Raw genomic sequence first — 20834 nt, 5'->3', positions numbered from 1 at the left:
TTTGACGTATGTGGAGGTCAACTGCACCCACTGGTCGAGCATTATGATCAATGTGGTATATAAAAAGGCTTGGATTCACTTAATCAACACCTTCTGTTATGCCACATTGGTCAAAATGCTCAGAGCGGTGGGTGCAGTTGACCTCCAGAAATGTCAAATCAGAGACTAACCCGCAAGCAAGCTGACGGCCATTACCACTCGCGGAAAACTGGATAGGTGACAGTTTGTTGAAAAACTAATTGTTATATGTACAATAATGTTATGTTTGGTGTTAGTTGGGAATTGGTTTTACTTGGGATTATATGAACACCTGCAGCCGTTGAGTGTTCTCCACTGATACACACCATATTTCGCTAGCGTATAACAGCACAGATTTCACGTTAGAGTTGAAAATTCGCATTTCGGTGCGTTCACTTATCTGCCTGTTTTTCCAAGATATTGGAAGCTACCAAGATATTGGAAGCTTTCAACATTCAAGTTTCATCGTACCTTAGTTAATATGCATCAGAAAGGAATTATAGTAGACACTAGCTTTATGTACCCGGCCTTGCTCGGAATTGCCAGTTTGGTTTGCAGTTTTCTTTTAAAATCGGAAAATGATAAAACCAATTGGTCAACAGGGTAATTGTGTTTACTTATTCATATTTTATCATTTGATTGAAAGAAGGCTTTTGGAAACACTGACTGATTTTGAAGAAGGGATCGTGGGTTCGAAAAGCCTTATTCCAGGCTTTAAGAAGGAAAAACATCCATCGATGCCATATTCCGGGCAAACGCATATTTTTAAAAAAGGGATCACACCCACCATTGCCTTATTCCGGGCAAATGCCTACTTTTAAAGAAGCAACACATCCACCATTCAGAAGGAAACACATTAATCATTGCCTTTCACTGGGCATACCATTATTCCGACAAAGGGTAACAATTATGATTGTTTTATACCCAGCAAATGCTTCCTTCCTTTGCAAGATTTTTCTGATGCTGTTTTTAATTATCCCAAATGTCCTTCATGTCGAATGACCTTAGGCCAAATAGTGTTATGTTAATGGCCTGCTACATTCAGGGATATGTCATTTTCAGGGAAATGTCATATTCTGGGATATGTGTATCGGGAAGTATCATTTTTGGGAAATATCATTTTCGTTAGAGTCATTTTTGGGGAAATGTTATTACCGGGAAAATGTTATTGTCGAGGATTTGCTATTTTTAAGGAATTCGGGCAATTTGTTTTCGGAGCATTGTACAATGTCAAAGAACCTTGGATGTACTAAATAAGAGGGATTTTAAATTAAGTCGTTTTCTAAATAATCTTCTTCTTCTTCTTCTTCTTCTTCTTCTTATTGGCATTACATCCCCACACACTGGGACAGAGCCGCCTCGCAGCTTAGTGTTCATTAAGCACTTCCACAGTTATTAACTGCGAGGTTTCTAAGCCATGTTACCATTTTTGCATTCGTATATCATGAGGCTAACACGATGATACTTTTATGCCCAGGGAAGTCGAGACAATTTCCAATCCGAAAATTGCCTAGACCGGCACCGGGAATCGAACCCAGCCACCCTCAGCATGGTCTTGCTTTGTAGCCACGCGTCTTACCGCACGGCTAAGGAGGGCCCCTAAATAATACCTAAATAATACCCAACCCCAATAACCCCCCCCCCCCCTTTCCCATTCCAAAAGTTCCTTCCAGTCTCTATATAATAGTTTTTTTGGGTAGAGATTACGTGTTTACGTGTTTGGTTTGAATTGACCCATGCGATAAAAAGGTATGCTAAACTGTTCGTTCAATAAATATACAATCCCTCTCATTCAGCTATGACACTTCTACCCAGTCTGATATAGTCTTCCTTAGACAGATAATATGAGTTCAAAATTTGGTGGACATCGATAAATGGGTTCAGAAGTCATTGATGAACTAAACAATGCCTTCTGCAAATACATGAAAGTAATTATTTTAATCAAATTTTTATTTTCATAAGTGCAGTTGATTTTTTTTTTTGGCTGGTGAATCAGAACTGTTATAGTATAACCATGTTTTAATGTACGTGTCGTTTAGTACCAAGCACAACTTAACATATGGTCAGTCATATGACAGGACTCGTACCCATCCCGGGATCATGTGGATTATGAAACCAATCACTTTTCGTGGATGAGCAGACCAAATCTCTCTAATTTTCTTCTTCTCCATCCACCACCGCTGCCTCAGCCATCATCGGCCTCTTGCCGTGAACTCCGAGCGATGCGATGGGCGATTGCATCCATCGCAACCGACAACACTGCATTCGACCATCATCAAGCACAGAATGACAAAAAATGCGCCCAATTCGCAGACCCACCGGTAGTGCGTGGTGACTGCATGCTGTCGCTGTGTAGGTAAACAGCGAACGAACGAACGAAACAAAAAATGCGCGAGCAAAAAGCACGTCAGTACGCTCTGCTGTCACAAATTGTAATGACTCGCACACGGCAGGCACTGCTTCTTTTATACCTACACAAAGAAAATCTTCCGGTAGACCCGAAGGCCCGCGACATACCGCATTCTGATGTCCGTGCTAGGAATGCACGGGATTGGTTAAATATGAAATTTTTACTGGCTTTGGCAAGAATTGAAACTCTCAATGGCTTATCGTTAATAATCTCAAGTTTCAATGAAATAGGAAAAATGCCGGAGAGTGTCCGAATCGATTTATATATAAATCTTAAAAATCCATCGAAAGATAAAGGCGCTAGTAGCGTTCAAAATCTTCCCTTCCAGCGTAACGCTCTCGATTTCCAAAAATCTAAATGACACCCAGTATAGTAAAGAAAGACGTAAGTCCTACGTCAAAACTAGAACAGCTGGAACTCGAAGAAGCACAGCGGAAGCTGGAGGAGAAGAGAAAGCTACTAGAGGAGGAATCACTACTACGTCAACGCACATTAGAAGCAAATCGTCTGCGTCTTGCAAAGCATCAATCGATCCGACGTGAATCGCTAAAGAAGAGAAACGAAATTCTTCTACAGCTGTCCGAACGAGGGAGTGCTGTGGAGGTCGATCGAAGTACAGGATGCTTCGGGTTTTATGACTGCGAAGCTGTCGCCACAACAATCTCAATGCCTGCCTGCTGAAAAAGGCCGTATCACGAGTACATACTCTGTCAGGAATCCGGTACCACAAGCTGTCATCACGTCCTCTTCATGATTCAGAGCCCATTCCCGCTAGAATTTCTTCTTGTCCACCGATGATTTATCAGTCATTTAATCCACGAACAATAGGAGCTACTGCACAGTCGCAATCACATCTAGGGCCTTCTTGGAGCACACCCATCCAATACAATGCAGGGTCGCTTCCGAGGGCTTCGAAACTTCGTAATGCTATGGCAGATGCACGATTTCAGTATCGGGATCCCCCGGCGGAACACAGCCATCTCAGCGAGATTGTGAATCCATCTGCAATGATAAATCCACCTGAAATGCGATAGCGACGCGACAAGTTGTTGGAAAAGACCTGCCAATGTTCAACGGAAATCCGGCAGATTGGCCGATGTTTATTAACTGTTTGGAACAGCAAATATATTATATTAACAATATAGGTCACTTCGCTCTTCCCCATACATCGAAATAGAGACAGCCTTACTAGTGAATACAGCACCATCTGTTATCTGAAATGGTCAATAAACTTGTTTTGGCCATCATCTTTTAAGCGTGTAGACGTGACGTTTCTCTTGAAAATGTTATTGTTGACACTGGTACAGGCTATTCTCATTCTACCCATTTTTGAGTAAAAAGTCACCCAGGCCAAAAAAAACAGTACCTATTTTATGGTAAACATGCTTCTACGGGTCTTTAAGTCAGACTTAGGTAAAGTTTATAGATAGTGTTATATATAATGCTTTTCTCACCGAATAATAGACTACCGTGCAAATTTGTCGAAACACCAAAACAAATGCTCACACGTCCAATTGTATAGAAATTAGCGAAAGTACAATCCAAAATATCATTCTTGCATCTTTTTTTTCACACCCCAAAAAGCTCTTGTAGTAGGGACGTCATCCATATGTAGATGTATACATATACATATATGTATACATATGAAGAAACTGGTGGGAGAATATTTTGGTAGGTCAATATTTTTTGCATGGGAGTCGAACACGGCGCAAAATTTCCAATATGTGAGCGAAGATAAATCCTTTGTCTCTTAACGAACTGTCAAACATGTCTCCAAACTAGCATAACGTCACGATTTCAATGATTATATGAAGCGGTGTGATGTCATCTTAGATTCTACTATCTATAGTAAAATTCTTCCAGATATTGTTGATCTTGGGCGTTGTAAAATGGTTAGAAATTGAAAAATAAATCCATTTTTCTGATGACATTTTATCCATTGAACGCAGTAGGCTTCCATAAAGTAGGGGTAATGACGGCTTTGACAGGTTTTGTTCTATTATTGGTAGGGGGGTTCTTTATGACTGATTATGCTCAAATTCGGCCCAAACATTCTTTGCATATCAAAGAATATTGTGGCCAAATTTCATAATTTTTTTTTAATAATAACCCCCCTGCCAATAATAGAACAAAACCTGCCAAATCCGTCTGTTCCCCTATTTCACTATTCTTACCCTACTTTTGCTTTCGTGAAGCAAGTTGTTAAATCCGAAAATGATGAAGCTCAATTTACCCAGATTTGGGTACAAATGGCACAGATTCATTTTGACGTTTATCCATATTTCGACAACTCTGTAGTGGTCGCAGAAATGGGATAAATCTACCCTGTCAATGGGAATCTCAGAGTAGCTTGTACTGTGTATCTTTCGATAGGCACAAATCTACTTAGCGCAGGTAAAATAATCAAATTTCAAGCTCACTAATTCGTAGAATAATTTAATTCATACAATTGCTTGACATGGTGTATTGTTATGATTCGCAATGAACCCCGCGCCAGGAGGAACTGGTCGCAGTGGTACACCTCAACAGAAAAAAAAAAACATCTGCTGGATGGAAGTGTCCAAACTCCAGAAATCGAGTTTAGCCTTCCTGTCGATGGGCCAACTCGCGGAAAAATGATCGATAAAAATCTCAAACAAGATAAAGTAACAAGTAAAAAAAATTGTATCGATTTTACAGTTTTGCCATTGCGTCCTTTTCATGAAGGACTCTTGCTAATTAGATTAGACACCATTTGCGTCAATTAGCGTTGCGCGAAATTTTAGTGTGTAGTAGTTGCATTTCTGCCACGGGTGGCGCCACATACGCTGAAGGATGGGTCGCCAGTATTTCATGAGAGTGAGCTATATTGTTAATATAATATATTTGGTATTACTGACTCAAAACGGAGCTAGAGTAGTACTTATCGGCGCTAAAACAAAAGTGGCCCCGCTGAAAGTGTATCCATCCCACGTTTGGAATTGAAAGCCGCCAATCTAGGAGCCTGAATCGTAGAGACTTTCAAGGCTTTCACATGTATCCTAGAAGCCAGGATTCTCTGGAGCGATTCCAGTACTGTGCTGGCCTGGATACGTTCGGAACATCGACGATTCAACAAATTTGTAGCGGTACGAATTGGGGAGATACTTTCAGCAACCGATGCCCAGGAATGGAAATCGGTTCCTCCTGGAATAAATTCCGCTGACTTGGCCACAAAATGGAAAGTCGGCCCTAACTTCTCCTCGAATAATTCGTGGTTCAGCGGGCCGCGATTTCTTTATCAATCCGAAGAGCTCTGGCCTCAGCAAGCTAAGGTACTTATCACTACCGAGGAACTTCGATCAAACCACGTACACTGCACAAACTCCTCCGTTGATCGACGTCTCCAGGTTCAGCAGATGGACCAGACTACAACAAACGATGGCCTTTGTACTTCCATATGTCGACAATAATATACGACGGAAGTTCAGAGGCGACAAGCTCCACCAAAGTACTCTCCAACAAGATAAACTGAAGCGGGCCGAGGAAATGTTGTGGAAGGTTGCACAGTCGGACTCATTTCCCGAAGAAATCGCATTTCTTACGGCCACAAGAGGATCCTCACCCAACGCCCGCCATGAGCGCGTTGCCAAATCTAGTTGCATCTACAAGATCTGGCCCTTTCTTGATGCAAATGGCGTACTTCGAATGCGTGGAAGAATCCAGAAATACTTCCGGAATTCCTTCGGAAATTCCTCACTACATTCCTCCAGGAATCCTTCGGATATTCCTCCAAAAATTCCTCCGAATATTCTTCCAGGAATTTCTTCGTATATTCCTCCAGATATTATTTCGGATATTCTTCCAGGAATTCCACTGAATTCCTTCCGATATTCCTCCTGGAGCTCTCCCGATATTCTCCCAGGAATTCTTTTGGACATTTCGCCAGGAAGTCTTCCAGAAGCATTCCTAGAAGAATATCCGGAGGAATTCCTGAGGGAATATCCAGGGGTATTCCCTGAGAAACATCCGTAGGAGAGAAAAAATCTGGAGGATTTTCCAGGGAAATTTCTTGAAGAATATCTGGAGGAATTCCTGAATGAATATCTGGACGAATTACTGGAGGAATACTTGAAGCAACTTCTGGAGGAAAATTTTACCATTGTGTTTATTTTAAGGCTCAGTTGTTTAATAAGCAAAACTCTAAAGAGCCTCTACAGAATCAAAGCAATATTATTTGCAATAAATTTTATTCAGAAGATGTTTCTGAAGGATTTCTTCGTGACGTCTTCTTCGGTGCAGACCGCTCTATGGGTCCCGATTCGATCGTAAATGAGTGCTCCCGTCGTTGAATCGTTGATTCCAGTTGTCTTTTTTCCTGTTCCGCTTTCAATTTTTAACGCGGTCTGTGTAGCCCAGTACTGCTTTCTTCACGAACCAGATGCGATCAGTCTTATTTTTAAAGCTCATTGTCTCCGCCAGCTTTTCCCGTTCTACCATAGAGTCGGGAATGAACATGTTTCCGTTGATTCACTTGCTCCTATCTCGGTGCCTACCTCAACCACATCATCCTCAGGAACTTCGGTTACTTCTCGTAGTAACCGCTGATGATTGTCCGGATGCTGCTTTATCAAAACCGATGACGACCCCTGAGTAAGTTTTCCTGTGCCCATCTTGCTTTTGCCTAGCTTGCTGTTCCTTCTGGCTGTTCTTTTTCCGCTCTGGACACGAGTCTTTTTTATGGCCTTCCATCCTACACATGGAGCACTTGTTTCGCAGGTCTTGATAAAATATTCTTCCTTTCTAATCTGATATTTCAATCGACGGAGGGATTTCCTTCTCCACATCGATGTATACTCCCCTCACGCCGGTGAACATATGGTCTAGATCCAAGCCTGATGGAAACTTTTCATGAGCCATGCGTTCAACTTTTCCGTAGGGGTGGTGGGGGTAAATTGGATACCCTAAGAACTGCTTCTGTTTATCAAGTGGCTATCAAGTAATTGCATTGTTCAATGCAGGTGTGTCGAAGCTTATCTTATTAATTAACATAGCCTGTTGTGAAAAAAAAAAATTGAAAAAATATTTTAATATGTTATTTTTAACATTTAAAATTGGTCCAAAATAGTTCAATTTTGTTTTGGGCGGGGTAAAATGGTCAGGTGGTGGGGTAAAGTGAACAATATTGTAAATAAAGCAAATAAGTTGATCAAAATATTTTAAACCAAATACATATTCTTAATAATATTTAAAACGTTAGCTGACAGGTATAAACCCTTATCACAGACAAGCAGACGTACCGGGCTTATTCAAAATGATAGGGCGAGATTTTTTTTTCAATATTCAATTGACCATTGCTCTGTGAAATATTACCAGGTTCCTTTGATTTTGGTATGGTTCGGCAGGAAATTCATCTAGTTTTGAAAAACGGGTTGAACATCATGCTCTGGCCTCAGGAGAAATTCCGGATTATTTGAGGGAATGTCAAAAATGCTAGATTTTGTGCGCCTATATTATTAAAATGGATGAAGTGTTGGCCCTTGTTATACTCTTTTACAGAAACTAGAGTTTTTACTGAGTTGATTGATATATGGATATTACAGATCGGATGACAAACATCTGAGATATGGATGTTTCCATGAACGAGGTGTGTTGTATGGAAATATTCGCTCAGGAATGTCGAAATTATACGAAAATGTGTGTGTGGAGCGTAAACGACCAGATCCCCCTTTTCTTTACCCCCTGATTGATGATCAAACTGTCAACCGAACCGATTAAGGTAGATATTTGAGCTTGTTTATCTCCATTTCTCTGTCAGACAGAACATTGCTCACTTTACTCCCAGGCGACATGACCAATTTACCCCCATAGCTACATGTTTTTCAAATAACACCTAAACTAAGAAAAAAGTTAAAAAACTATCTTCCATCAACCAGTTCCACTTCATAACAAGCAAAATGAACGATGTGAACGATATTTTGGCTTAGAACTACTAACTCAGAGTTTTCATGGCTTAAATGCAACAGTGCCAAAATTACATCAAACTAGTATTTTGCGAAAGCGCGCAGAATTTTGCTAAAATCCAGCTGTTAAATAGATATTTCATGATTTGAAATAGCTCGGAGAGCATGAAATGCTTAATTTATGATGTAGCATGGAAAATAATACGAGAAATCCATAAACAGGGGATAAACAAGCCGTTACCCACTTTACCCCGCCTGTTCACTTTACCCCCGCTACCCCTACTGCTCAAGATGCACCTTCAGATCATTATCCAGTAATTCCGGCGGTAGGTCAAATACTCGAATGTACTGAATATTGCGATCGGCCAACGTCATGCTCACTTCCAGTGAGTTTCCAGGTTCAATGTTCTTTACCAAAGCGTCCTGCATGGCATCTTGCGAAACGAACTTTATGAACAGCGATCGATCCATCGCTGTTTTATAAACTGTTTCCATCGATGATACATTTGGACGAAATTGGACAGTATTCACTATCATTTTGCACGTTATTGTCTTTCTCGTTGAACGCAAAGAAAGCGCAAAACAACACTGCACGGATACCACGGACAACACTGTTAGCGACAAGAGCAGAAAAGCAACTGGTCTTATTTGTCTTGTTTGTCTTTTCTTATTTCAAGACCAACATTTGAAAAGGGCGTAACAGCCAAAAAATAAAATTTCCTTTTGATTCCTCGTTTACATACAAAGCTATTAACATGGACAAAAAACTGGAAAGATTGAATTTTATCTGTTACGCCCTTTTCAAATGTTGGTCTAGATTTGTCTTATTTGTATCGTCCCTATCCTATATTTGACTTCGATTTGCATACATACTAGGTGAATTCTTGTTTGCGAATGTGAATGAGCTACTTTATAGTGTCACGCTCACCGCTCCTTCCTTGCCGTGCGCTACGAGAATATATGCTGTTTGCTGAACTCCCTTAATGGATATTTTTGAATGGAATTTGGAAAACTTGCTTGGACTTTCCTTCAAAATGTTATGTGGTTACTACTTTTTATTATATCAAAATGATCTTTGGAAAATTTCAAAACTTCTTAAAATAAATTTATCATGAGGTGTATAGCCTTTCGAATCAGTTCATTATCATGCCAGCTTGCGAAAAAAGCAGGCATTGCAATATGATCTGAGCACAGGATATCATCTTTGCTTGTGCTTGTCAAAGAGCACTCTGGAAAGATATTATCATTTGAGCATTTGATGATGATCCTGATAGCCAACGCGGTTCGGGGTTTGTTCACGTTGCGAGGGCGTTGCTACTACAAAGGCAGTGGCAAAACTTTTCTCCATGGCGAACATTGCACTTTGTTTACTGAGCAGATAGATAACTAAGATCGATATCCCAGCATATCATCAGTATCTTTGCTCAGAAGATCGAATGATGGGATAAATTGCAATGCCTGGAAAAAAGCCTCACGGTATGCTACATATCGTAAATGTATACAGAGATGATAAGTAAAGGACTTTTTCATTTTCTTTTGGATTCAATCCCTGTTACAAACTAAAACATGTGATCGTCTGTAGCTACTGCACATGCATTTCTGTTGCACTCTGGTGCCAGCAATGAAAATTGATACAGACATTTCGTACTAATGATAACCTTGAAATTTACTAAAAGTGATCACTATTATGAGTTAAATATAAGTGACTACAACCGCTTAAGGGGTCGTTCATTAATTACTTAAGCATTTTTTCCAGGTTTCCAGACCACCCAGACCATCAGATTTTCCAATACAAATTATTTTTTGTTTATATGAAGAGTAAGAAAATGACAGACCCACCTCCCCCTGCCCCTATTTGCTTACGTAATTAGTGAACGACCCCTAATTTTTCTAGTTATCTTCTCTTACATATTTGGTATTTCTGGCCCAGCATAGTGGTGTTTGATATTGCTAAGTTTTTTTAATTAATTTTCTTCTCCAAAATATTGTTTTTTTTTCTTTATTATTAGAATTTTCAGCTTATGGCTGGCTCATCTCGGCAGGACATTTTGAAATTTTACATTTTTCATGGTTTTCAGTAATACGTTTTCAGATGTTTCCGAGGCTCACATGATTTTAGAACACTCACATTGTTCCGTTCCAATCAAATAGTACCTATAACCAGATGGCCGGTAGATGCACAGTTTGAACTGACTTTTAAGTTTTCTCTCAGTATTGAATCGACTTGATTTACTATGGCCGAGAAGTTCATTAGACGTTTCTTTTTAATATTCAAGTCGTGTTAAGACATAAAACCGTTGAGAAGTATCAAAAATTTCATTTTTTTAGAACTCCACCTTCTTCTAGTTTTTGCTATTCCGTAATCTTTTGGTGCGAAATCTAATTCGCCAACCCAACTAAAGAACAAGGCAATTCTTTTCTCTCCCACTCCATCCACCAAAATATGCTAAGCAGATTGAACTCATGTTCCCCTCACACCTGCTAAGAATTTCAATGTGGTATCGTCTGTCTTCTATTTGTACTCATTTACATTCTTTCACCTTTCCATCAGTTCAGCAGTCATTCGCCGCTCGTATGAAATTCCATCCACATTGCCCCAACCAGATGGATTCCGATCGTACTTAGTCCAATTATGGTGCTCCGATGTACCTACCTACAACTTACAACTGCCATTGACTCATTTTCACGCTTGATGATCACGCAAAACAAACAGTTTAAATTTCAAATATCATCAACGTCGCTTCGAGCTAAACGAAGCGAACGTTACTTTTCAGTAGCTGACTGCTGCTGCGGCGTGATCAACCCTCCGGATCCAATTCCCAGACACCCCACCACGAGCAAACATCATCTTCACCCTTGGGCGGTTGATCGCGTTGACGTCCGTCCAGCGTTTAAGGGTTTGTCATTCAGACATTCACCAGCTACCATTGAATGACGGACTTGCTATTTGAGTTTCGATGAATGGAATTACAACGTTAGACTGCTTCTCTCTGGCGTGCAGAAGCAGGGATGTATCGTGATCATTCTGCGGTAGCGAATTTTTCTGAGACAAGAAAATATATTAAATAATTTTTCCATAAGCCTAGACGAAAATGATGGGCTTAGTCCTTTCGGGTAAAAGGCGCACATAATAGATTAACACAGGGGACAAATCTTAGTTTATCGCTATCGAATTTGATAACGAGCGGACATTACGATCAAAAGTTAGCGAGAAAAATGATGTATCTAACCATGTAAGGTTGGTGACTTGGCTAAATGCGAGATAAGCAGTATCATTAATAGGTGGATTTATTTGTTTTTTTTTATAGTATTTTTTCGCAACTAGATATGGAAAGACGATAGTGCATGATAATAATGTAGGAAACGCGTAAAAAAGCTCAAGTCATCTCAAATGGACTTTTTTACATATCGGTGTCTAGATCATTTACGTTTGAAATTTTCGGGCCCAATAGGAAGGCCGTCACCAAGAGATAGATGCTCCGCACAGTTTATATGTTCTTATCTACTATCTATTGATTTCGCAATCCGTCTACAGAAATTACAATGTAAAAAACGATACTGAGAACTGATGTCTACGTTTTATAATTCAGGCATGGTGACGATGTCATGAAAACTGATATTAGCAGAAATTTGAAAGCCTACTTTAGTGGTCGGCCAAACATGATGGACCGAAGTCTGGCAGGACATCGCAGCTGAGACAGACCCAAGAGGGTTGTGGCGGCGTAGCGTCAATAAAGAAGTACGGGAGGTCGAGAAGAATCTAACTTGGGCCCAGATCAAGGCTATAGCAAGCAGCTGCCCAGGAAGGAGATTTTTTACGTTTATTTTTTAGATTTGGCCTTATAGCCTAGGGATGCACAGGATCAGAAATGGGTGGTATATTCTGAAGCCTCACTCATATGACCAGGCTTGTCATAAACTCTTCACCGAATGGAAGATGGGCTTGAGTCAGAGTGTTTTCAGGAAGTAGATGTTAGCATCAGAACTTATAAAGCCCAGTATCATCGAATCCAAGCTTGAGCATTGCAAAACAAGAGTAAGGATGTCTGTTCATTTTTCTCAGCATAACTGATTCTCACTCACACTTAAAACAGCCTTTAAAATGTATATAACAAATAACGTGCCGCTCTGAAGGCTTATGAAGTGCTTTTTTACATGACGTCACACTCTTTTCTGTTTTACTTAGCTCTTCCTAACTCTGTTCGTTATTCTTTCTTCTTCCTTCTTCCTTATATCTCCTTTTTTCTTTCTACTTTATTCTTTCTTCTTTCTCTTGCTTGTTTTTCCTTCCTTTTTTCTTCTTTCTTTTTCCTTCTTTCATCTTTCTTCTTTCTTTATTCTTTTTCCTTTTTGCCTTTCTCGTACAACGAAGTTGTACCGAAAGGCTATCATTTCACTCCGAAAACGAACTTTTTATAGAATCATCGGAGACCCATAGTGTTGTATACCAATCGACTCAGGTCAACGAACTGAACTATGTCTGTCTGTCCGTGTGTACAGTGACCGGCATAATAAAAAGCCCACTCGCCGTTTTTCATACAAAATGGTCAACTTTGGAGATCTAGATCTCGATTGCGTGTGAACCAATTTTGCTGAAAATTTGACCAGAGCTCAGATATAACTTGAATTTTACCACACCTGAGTTTCGACCATATTGATTCATAGGGTAAAAAATTATTGCGGTAATACCAAAATGAATTTTTTGACAAAAAAATATTTTTTAAATATCTTGAATTCTATAGGTTGTAAACTGATGACTTATTTACCAAAAACGCGTATTTTGGCAATACAAAAAAGTTTGCGAAATATACTTGTACACTAAGAGTTGCAGTTTTCCATATATAATAAAATCAATTTTTTACCAAAAAAATCTTTTTGGTATTACCGCAATCATTTTTTACCCTATGAATCAATATGGTCGAAACTCAGGTGTGGTAAAATTCAAGTTATATCTGAGCTCTGGTCAAATTTTCAGCAAAATTGGTTTACACGAGTTCATCGAGATCTAGATCTCCAAAGTTGATCATTTTGAATGAAAAACGGCAAGTGGCCTTTTTATTATGCAGGTCACTGTATGTGTGAGCACAAAAGCTAAGAAAATCTTTAGACAACTTTTCATATAGTAATCTTTAACCGATTTTCTCGAAACAAGTTTTATTCGATAGGGGACAAAGCCTCATTATTGAATTTCATAACGATCGACAGCTGCGTTTGAAAGTTATGAAGAAAATGGTACATTGAACCCACAAAGCCCCACATAAGGTTGGTGTCTTAACTCAATGCAAGAAAGGCAGCATCACTACTCGGTGAATTAAAATGGGTCTTTCTTCTTTCTGGCTTGTTTTTCCTTCATTCTTTCTTCTTTCTTCTCCCTCTGCCCTTCTTTCTTCTTTCTTTATTCTTCCCTCTTTTTTCTTATTTCTTTATTCTTTCCTCTTCTTTCTTCTTTCTTCCCCCTTCTTTCTTCTTTCTGTGCTCATGCACTTCTTCTAAAATTCCGGCCCCTAGCTTAGGCTAGTTCGCCGACTGGCTTGCTGAGATCCACTGATACGTTGTCTCGATCCCTCGGCGGTTGTGCCACAAACTTCCTCACTCGAATCCTCCTGACTTCCCCCGGCGTCGAGGGTGGTCCACCAGTTCCGGTGAAGGAAACTTCCGCACTGATGGGGCCCCGACTACCGGCGGCTATCGCAGGGGACGCTTTCGCGCATTGCGCCGACTCTCTCTGAAACTTCAATGACCGTCCTGATTGCATCCACCGTCGATCTGCCTTTTCGGAATCCGAACTGCTTTTCCGATAAGCCGGTCTCGCACTCAGTGAACTGCGTCAGCCGATTAAGGATAATCCTTTCCAGAAGCTTCCCCAGTGCATCCAGCAGGCATATGGGCCTATACGATGCTGGATTCCCCGGCGGTTTCCCTGGTTTCGGCAGCAGCACTAGTTTCTGGATCTTCCACCTATCTGGAAAGTTACCATCTGCTAGGCATTTCTGCAGCACCATCCTGAACAAATCTGGAAACGCCAGTATCGCAGTTTTTTGAGCCACATTCGGAATTCCATCCGTATCCGAAGCTTTCTTCTTCTTCAGACCATTCGCCACTGATGACAGCTCGTCGTTGGAGACTTGCATATCTGCAATGGTTACTCCGTTTTTATCTGCGTACGGTGTAGGCGGCCACATCGTAGAATCATGCTGCGGTAAGAGACCGTCAACGATGATCTTCAGCTTGTCAGGAGACATTTCCGCTGGCGTCGCTGGACACCTGATCCTCTGTGTTTCGACCCGATAAGCGTTGCCCCAAGGATCAGCGTCAGCTTCCCGGCACAACTCCTTGAAGCAGTTAGATTGGCTGACTTTAATCTCCCGTTTGAAGGCCGATCTAGCTTCACGGAAGATAATCTTACGCTCCTCTCTGACTGTTTCGGACGTTGCTCTCTGAAAGCGTCTTCTGGCTCTGAGACACGCAGCACGAAGACTAGCAAGAGTTTCATTCGACCAGTAATTTAGCCGCCGGCTTCTCCTTGGCTCCAGTCTCCTTGGCATCGTCGCATCGCATGCCATCACAAGAGTTTCTGTCAGCTCATCTGCATCGAGATTTGTAGCGCCGCTGTATGCTCGAAGTGCTTCGATAAAAAGATCCTTGTCGAAGTCCTTCGCCCTCCATTTTCGCCCGCTATTCCTAATCTCTCGCCGTACCGTCGGCATTCATGTTCCAACACTACACCGTATCGCCTGGTGATCACTATGTGTATAGTCCTCACTAACTCTCCAGCTCATGTTCCTCACCAGCGACGGACTGCAGAACGTGACATCGATGATGGACTCCCAGCCATCTCTGCGAAATGTACTAACGGTACCTTCGTTGCACAGCCTGACATCCAGCTTTGCCAACGACTCCAGCAACCTGTAACCTCTGGGGTTAGTCAGCCTGCTTCCCTACTCCTCATAGCCTTCAAGACGTCCGAGTACTTAGCCTCGTCCGTCTTGATGACTAGGGCATCGCCCCTGGAGCGATTGGCGCTTACCCTAGACTTCTTGCTACCCTCATTCGCCTGGGCCTTGTTTTCGGCCCTTGACGTCTTCGGTTTCCTCTTGTTCTTGACCAGAGTCCAGGAGGCGTCATCCCCCTCTATTTCCCTGGTCTGGGCTGCTGAAAGTTCTTAGCCTGCCGTAACCCCTTACCACCGTCTTTCCTGGGTGGATGGACCTTTCCAGGTCCTTCCTCCCCCGGTTTGGGACGTACCTGGCCGGAGTTCAGCTTCCCAGCCCCACTACCCTTGTTCGGGGTAGTAACCCTCCGAGTTTTGGAGCGTCCCCCAGGGAGCTCATCCCCTGGAGACTGTCTCCCCTGTTTTTGTGTCGGCTCCACGGATTTCACGGGTACACTTGGCCGTCCCGACCGCCCTCTCCAGCTTGGCATCCAACATCGACTTTCGAAGTTTCAGCAAGCTTAAGGTCCTTACTGATATTATACTTCGATGACGCAAAGTCGATAATGGCGTCCAGCTGTTCCGTCGCCACCTCGAAGGCCGAAAGCCCATCGCGTTTGCGGTTCATCGCCTTCACAAGCTATGGGCCGTCTATAACCTCTACCGGCGTAGCCTGGGAGATGGTTAAGTGACCCACGCTGACGCTGCGCACCGGCACTGCGCTGACGAGCTGCCGACTATTTCTTCTGGCCTCCTAGGTGGAGACCTGAACAACCCACCTCTTGCGAAGGGGTTTTCGCCTACACTACTACCACTAATTGAAGAATTGACTTGTTTTTCCATTTTGGTCCCACGAGTTGCTCGGGAAAAGAGGTCCACCACGCCAGAGCCCAGCATGACGAGGTACGGGACAATTACTGTGGAGGGTGCCCAGGTACCCCACAGGCTACGTTAAAGGCCTAGCTCATTATTTCACCCCCTGGCCATGCATCCCCTCGGCACGGGTCGCTTAACGCCTTGGGATTAGGGGTTAGGTACGATGGTCCCGTTGGTCGCACCCATTCACTAAATATAGCTGATATCAGAAGGACAACAGTGCCCAGACTGCACTACCAGGTAAGTACAAAACCCTTAGCTGGCGGTCGATTGTCATCGGAAGACCCGTGGAAGCTGTGTAGGTCGCTTCTTCCCAGATGTCAACTCACCATTTCGCAGCCCTGTGTATGTGTGTGTGTGCGAACAAAACGACGCAAAAACATCACTCATTTTTCAGGTATTAATCCTTAACCGATTTGCAAGTTGCATTCAACACAGAATACTGACCATTGTTTCCTATTGAAAATTGGCCATGGGATCGAAAGTTATGGCCAAAATACAAATTTTTACGTAGAAATCGCTCAAAAAATGTAACTCATTTTTCAGGCATTTATTCTTAACCGATTTGCTCGCAACAATTTGCATTCGACGCAGAGCTCTATCCCATTGTTTCCTATTGAAAATTGGCCAGATTGAACTATGGGATCGAAAGTAATGCCCTAAATACTTTTTTACGGAATAATCGCGTAAAAAAGTGTCACTCATTTTTCGGGCACTTATCCTCAACTGATTTGTTCGCATTGCATTCGACACAGAATCCTGTCTCATTGTTTCCTATTGGAAATTAGCCATATCGGACGATGGGCTCGGAAGCTATGGCCAAAATACCATTTTTGTTTTCACGAGAAAGGCACCATCACCGCTAGGTGGATTAATCAGGGTTTTTCTTATATCTTCTTTCATCTTTCTTCTTTCTTCCTTCTTCTTTTATGCTTTCTTTCTTCTTCTTTTATGCTTTCTTTCTTCTTCTTTCATATGTCTCTCTTCTTCTTTCTTTCCTCTTCTATCTTCTTTCTATTCTCTTCGTTGCCCATTTTTCGGGCGAAAATAGAAAAGTTCAAAGATCACTTAAAGCCCTGAAAGGTAACGCAACAATTTAATTTTTAACCCTATTTTGGATCCTTGTTTGTTTAAGCATTGTTTAAGTTTTTCAGTATTGTATTCATCCTTCTGATTGTTTGGAAAATGAATGTTTGACATTGATCAATAGCTTATCTTTTCGATATATTATTTTACAAACATTAGAGTAGACTTTCACGATGGAAGTACATTCAAGCATTATTGAAATAAAAATATAGCCCGGCAACCCTTGAGGATACTGCAAGCCATGTAAACAGTTTGGAATACGGACAAGAGTATTTGAGACATTGTTAGAATTAAACCTATATCAAACTATAGGAAATCGCGTTGGTTTTTTTAATATAATTATATTTATAGTGAAAATGTGATCTGCTTTATCTGTTGTGAAGTGAATTTCAAAAGGATACACTTGTTGAGCTAGAAAATGAGTGGTAAACAATGTCGTGAAAACAGATGTCTCTGCTAGTAACAATCGAGCATTACATCAAACCAACAGTTCAGAGATAGAAAAATGAAAATAAAAGTGCTTTATAATTTTATCTTTTAATAATTTGAATCTTGTGAATTTAAACATTACCTCAACAAAATCTTAAATAATATTCCAAACATTCAAGAATGTGTTCCATTGTTTCAAATTGTTCCATTGTGTACATACGAAGTGAGAAATTGTAATTAAATTGAACTTTTATTTGGTTTATTGACGGTTGGGATTAATATACGGGCTGTTATTAATTTGGGAGCAAATACCCTATGTGATATGGAAGGGATATTTGTTTCATTCTCGTGCTTCATAGTAGCAAGCTTTTTTCGAGCAAGTTTCTCAATACTCCTTTCATTCCTCGATCTGTTCCAATATAGATGGTCCCGTCAATATTAAAATATGGATTGTCTTTCTCTAGAAGTCATTATGCTGCTAAACGTTTGTCTTGACTTTTTTTCTGGCCAAACGCTATCAGATTATTTCTAGACGAACATTTAAAAAGGGCGTAACAGCGAAAAATGATTCCTGCTGATTCCTCGTCTACATATATAGTTATGTAAGAAGACAAAAAATAAAAAGGAATAAATTTTAGCTGTTACGACCTTTTCAAATGTTGGTCTAGATTTAATAGTATTTCAAATACATACTAGGCGTCTTAGAACATAGACAACCCTTCTCATAACAATAGGATCGATAACGCATCGACTCTTCCACCTGATTCTATCACAAACGCCCGAATGACACTCGCCCGAATTCCATTCGCCCGAATGACAAACGCCCGAATGTAACAGTCGCCCGAATTCCATTCGGCCGAAAAGACCTAACGCCCGAAAAGACCATTCGCCCGAGTGGTCCTCGCCCGAATGGACCATTCGCCCGAATAGGTCATATATACCTCCAGATTCTATACCAACATTTTTTCTAATCATATTAAAAGAAAAAATATGCCAATAACCTGGAATATATGAGCGTTCCAGTTTGTCTAGTTTTTCATTCTTTTCTGCTTTTTAGATATCTTCTTAGCCTGCAGTGGTCGTAGGGTAACGTAAGACTTCCTCGTTTCAGAAGCGTATTCCACTTATTGTGCCTCCCTATAAAGTTATTGGAAGTTCGAGGAATACTGTTTAGGGTATTTTCATAGACCGACCATAATGAAGGGGAGAAAAGTGGGTCTCTTCTCTAGTGCTCTTTTTGTGCGTTGATTGGCGACCATTCACATGAGTCCACTACGTTAGGCATAAGTACGTTAGCCATGATGGACGTTACGCATTACGGACGTTAGGGATAATGTACGTTAGGCATAATGGTCGTCTGGCATAATTCTGCCTTCTTTATGTCATAGGCTGTTCTTTGGGTCATTTATGTATAACGTCCATTATGCCTAACGGGTACACCCCATTCACATAATACTTGCTTACATAGAAAAAAATTACGTTTCTTCGGGCAAGATTTTCGAACCTCCTTGAATGCCTTTGTTATATCTTAACATGAAAAAAGTGCTAAGGTAACAAACTTTTTATAGGCAAGTTGAAGTCTGTATTTTGTAATCCTTCCCGTATGCCGATTGTAATCCCAATCACTGATGTTTTCTAAAAACAAAACTTTGGTTGATCCCAGCCATCCTAAAATCCAATAGTATATACTCTGGATCTAACGTATATTGATAAATTTCGTTCCATTAATGAACAAAAGGCTGTATCATACGTTCCCGTGTTTTAGCATTAATACCAAGGGAACGAATCGACGGTGTTGACCTTCGCTTACAGTTCCGTGAATTGTGAACACTTGAGCAAATTGTTGTAGAGCAGTTGAGAATGTTCCGTCAATTATCCAAATCTTGTGCTTACAACACTGAATGATGTGTTGAAGGAAATAGCAAGATCGTCCCATCATTACCATGGATAGTCGATCGCAAGAAAGGTTCTGCGTCCAATGTTGTCATATAGCATCTGTCGATATGCACATATATATCGTCACATTCTGATTTTAAGAGTTCATCACGTCCTCACCGGCGTTACATTATACGACGTGGCTCATTTTTGCTTATCTTAAAAACGAATTTTGCTTGAACCTTAATACTTAGGGAAGAAATCATGCCTTCAATACATTTAGAAAGAACAATGTATGAAGAAAAGAAGGGCGAATTCGTAGTTGCTCCCTTATTTTTGACGATTTGTGAAGCTACATTAAAGGATTTTATGCATACATATATAAAGAAATCAAGTCATTATTTGAATATTATGAAAAAGAAAGTACATAACATCGTTATTTTTCTAATTATTTCACACATAAACGAAACGAATATTTAGATACATGTGAGAGACGTTTACAACAAAATATGAGGTAAGTAGGAAATCAATTATACTATTTCTTTTTATTAGTCACAAAAAATCTTTTCATCCTTTAAGGTGAAGAGTTTATTCGGCCGAATGATTCATTCGGGCGAATGATCCATTCGGGCGAATGGTTTTTTCGGGCGAGTGGTCCATTCGGGCGAATGGTCTTTTCGGGCGTTTGGTCTTTTCGGGCGTTTGGTCTATTCGGGCGAATGGAATTCGGTCGTTTGTCATTCGGGCGAATGGAATTCGGGCGAGTGTCATTCGGGCGTTTGTGATATGGTTCGGGACTTCATCCCATAGCTCCTATTCCCATCCCATCAAAAACAAAGCAATGAAAAGGAATTTGGTTTGTTTCTTATTTTTGTGATTTTTTCACCAGTGAGCACGCGTGTTAGCAAAAAGAAGCAACGAGATTGGTGCTGTATTTCTTTGTTTTGCGATGAGATGAATATATGTACAGTGAGATTGAAAACGGAACAGTTCCCCTACATGATCCGTTCCATCCTCCTCGCGTCGCTGATTTTTTCCATACGTCATAGAATCATTAGTACTGAACAGTACAATGATTGCCTATCATTTTACACAACCAAAAGAAGACGCGCATATTCAGCCCATCCGCGCCCAAAGAATTAGGTACGCAAGTACTGCCCAATAACCTAAGTTCTCCGCACAGAAACTGCCATCAGTGTTTACATGGAGGAAAGACGATCTCGTTCTCTCAAGAGAGCCGGTAAGGCCGCGCAGCACGTTTTCGGTCCGGAACACAAACACTGAGTCT

Source organism: Armigeres subalbatus, chromosome 2, assembly GCF_024139115.2.
Source record: "Armigeres subalbatus isolate Guangzhou_Male chromosome 2, GZ_Asu_2, whole genome shotgun sequence".
Lineage (NCBI taxonomy): Eukaryota > Metazoa > Arthropoda > Insecta > Diptera > Culicidae > Armigeres > Armigeres subalbatus.
Note: the sequence above shows the minus strand (reverse complement) of the source record.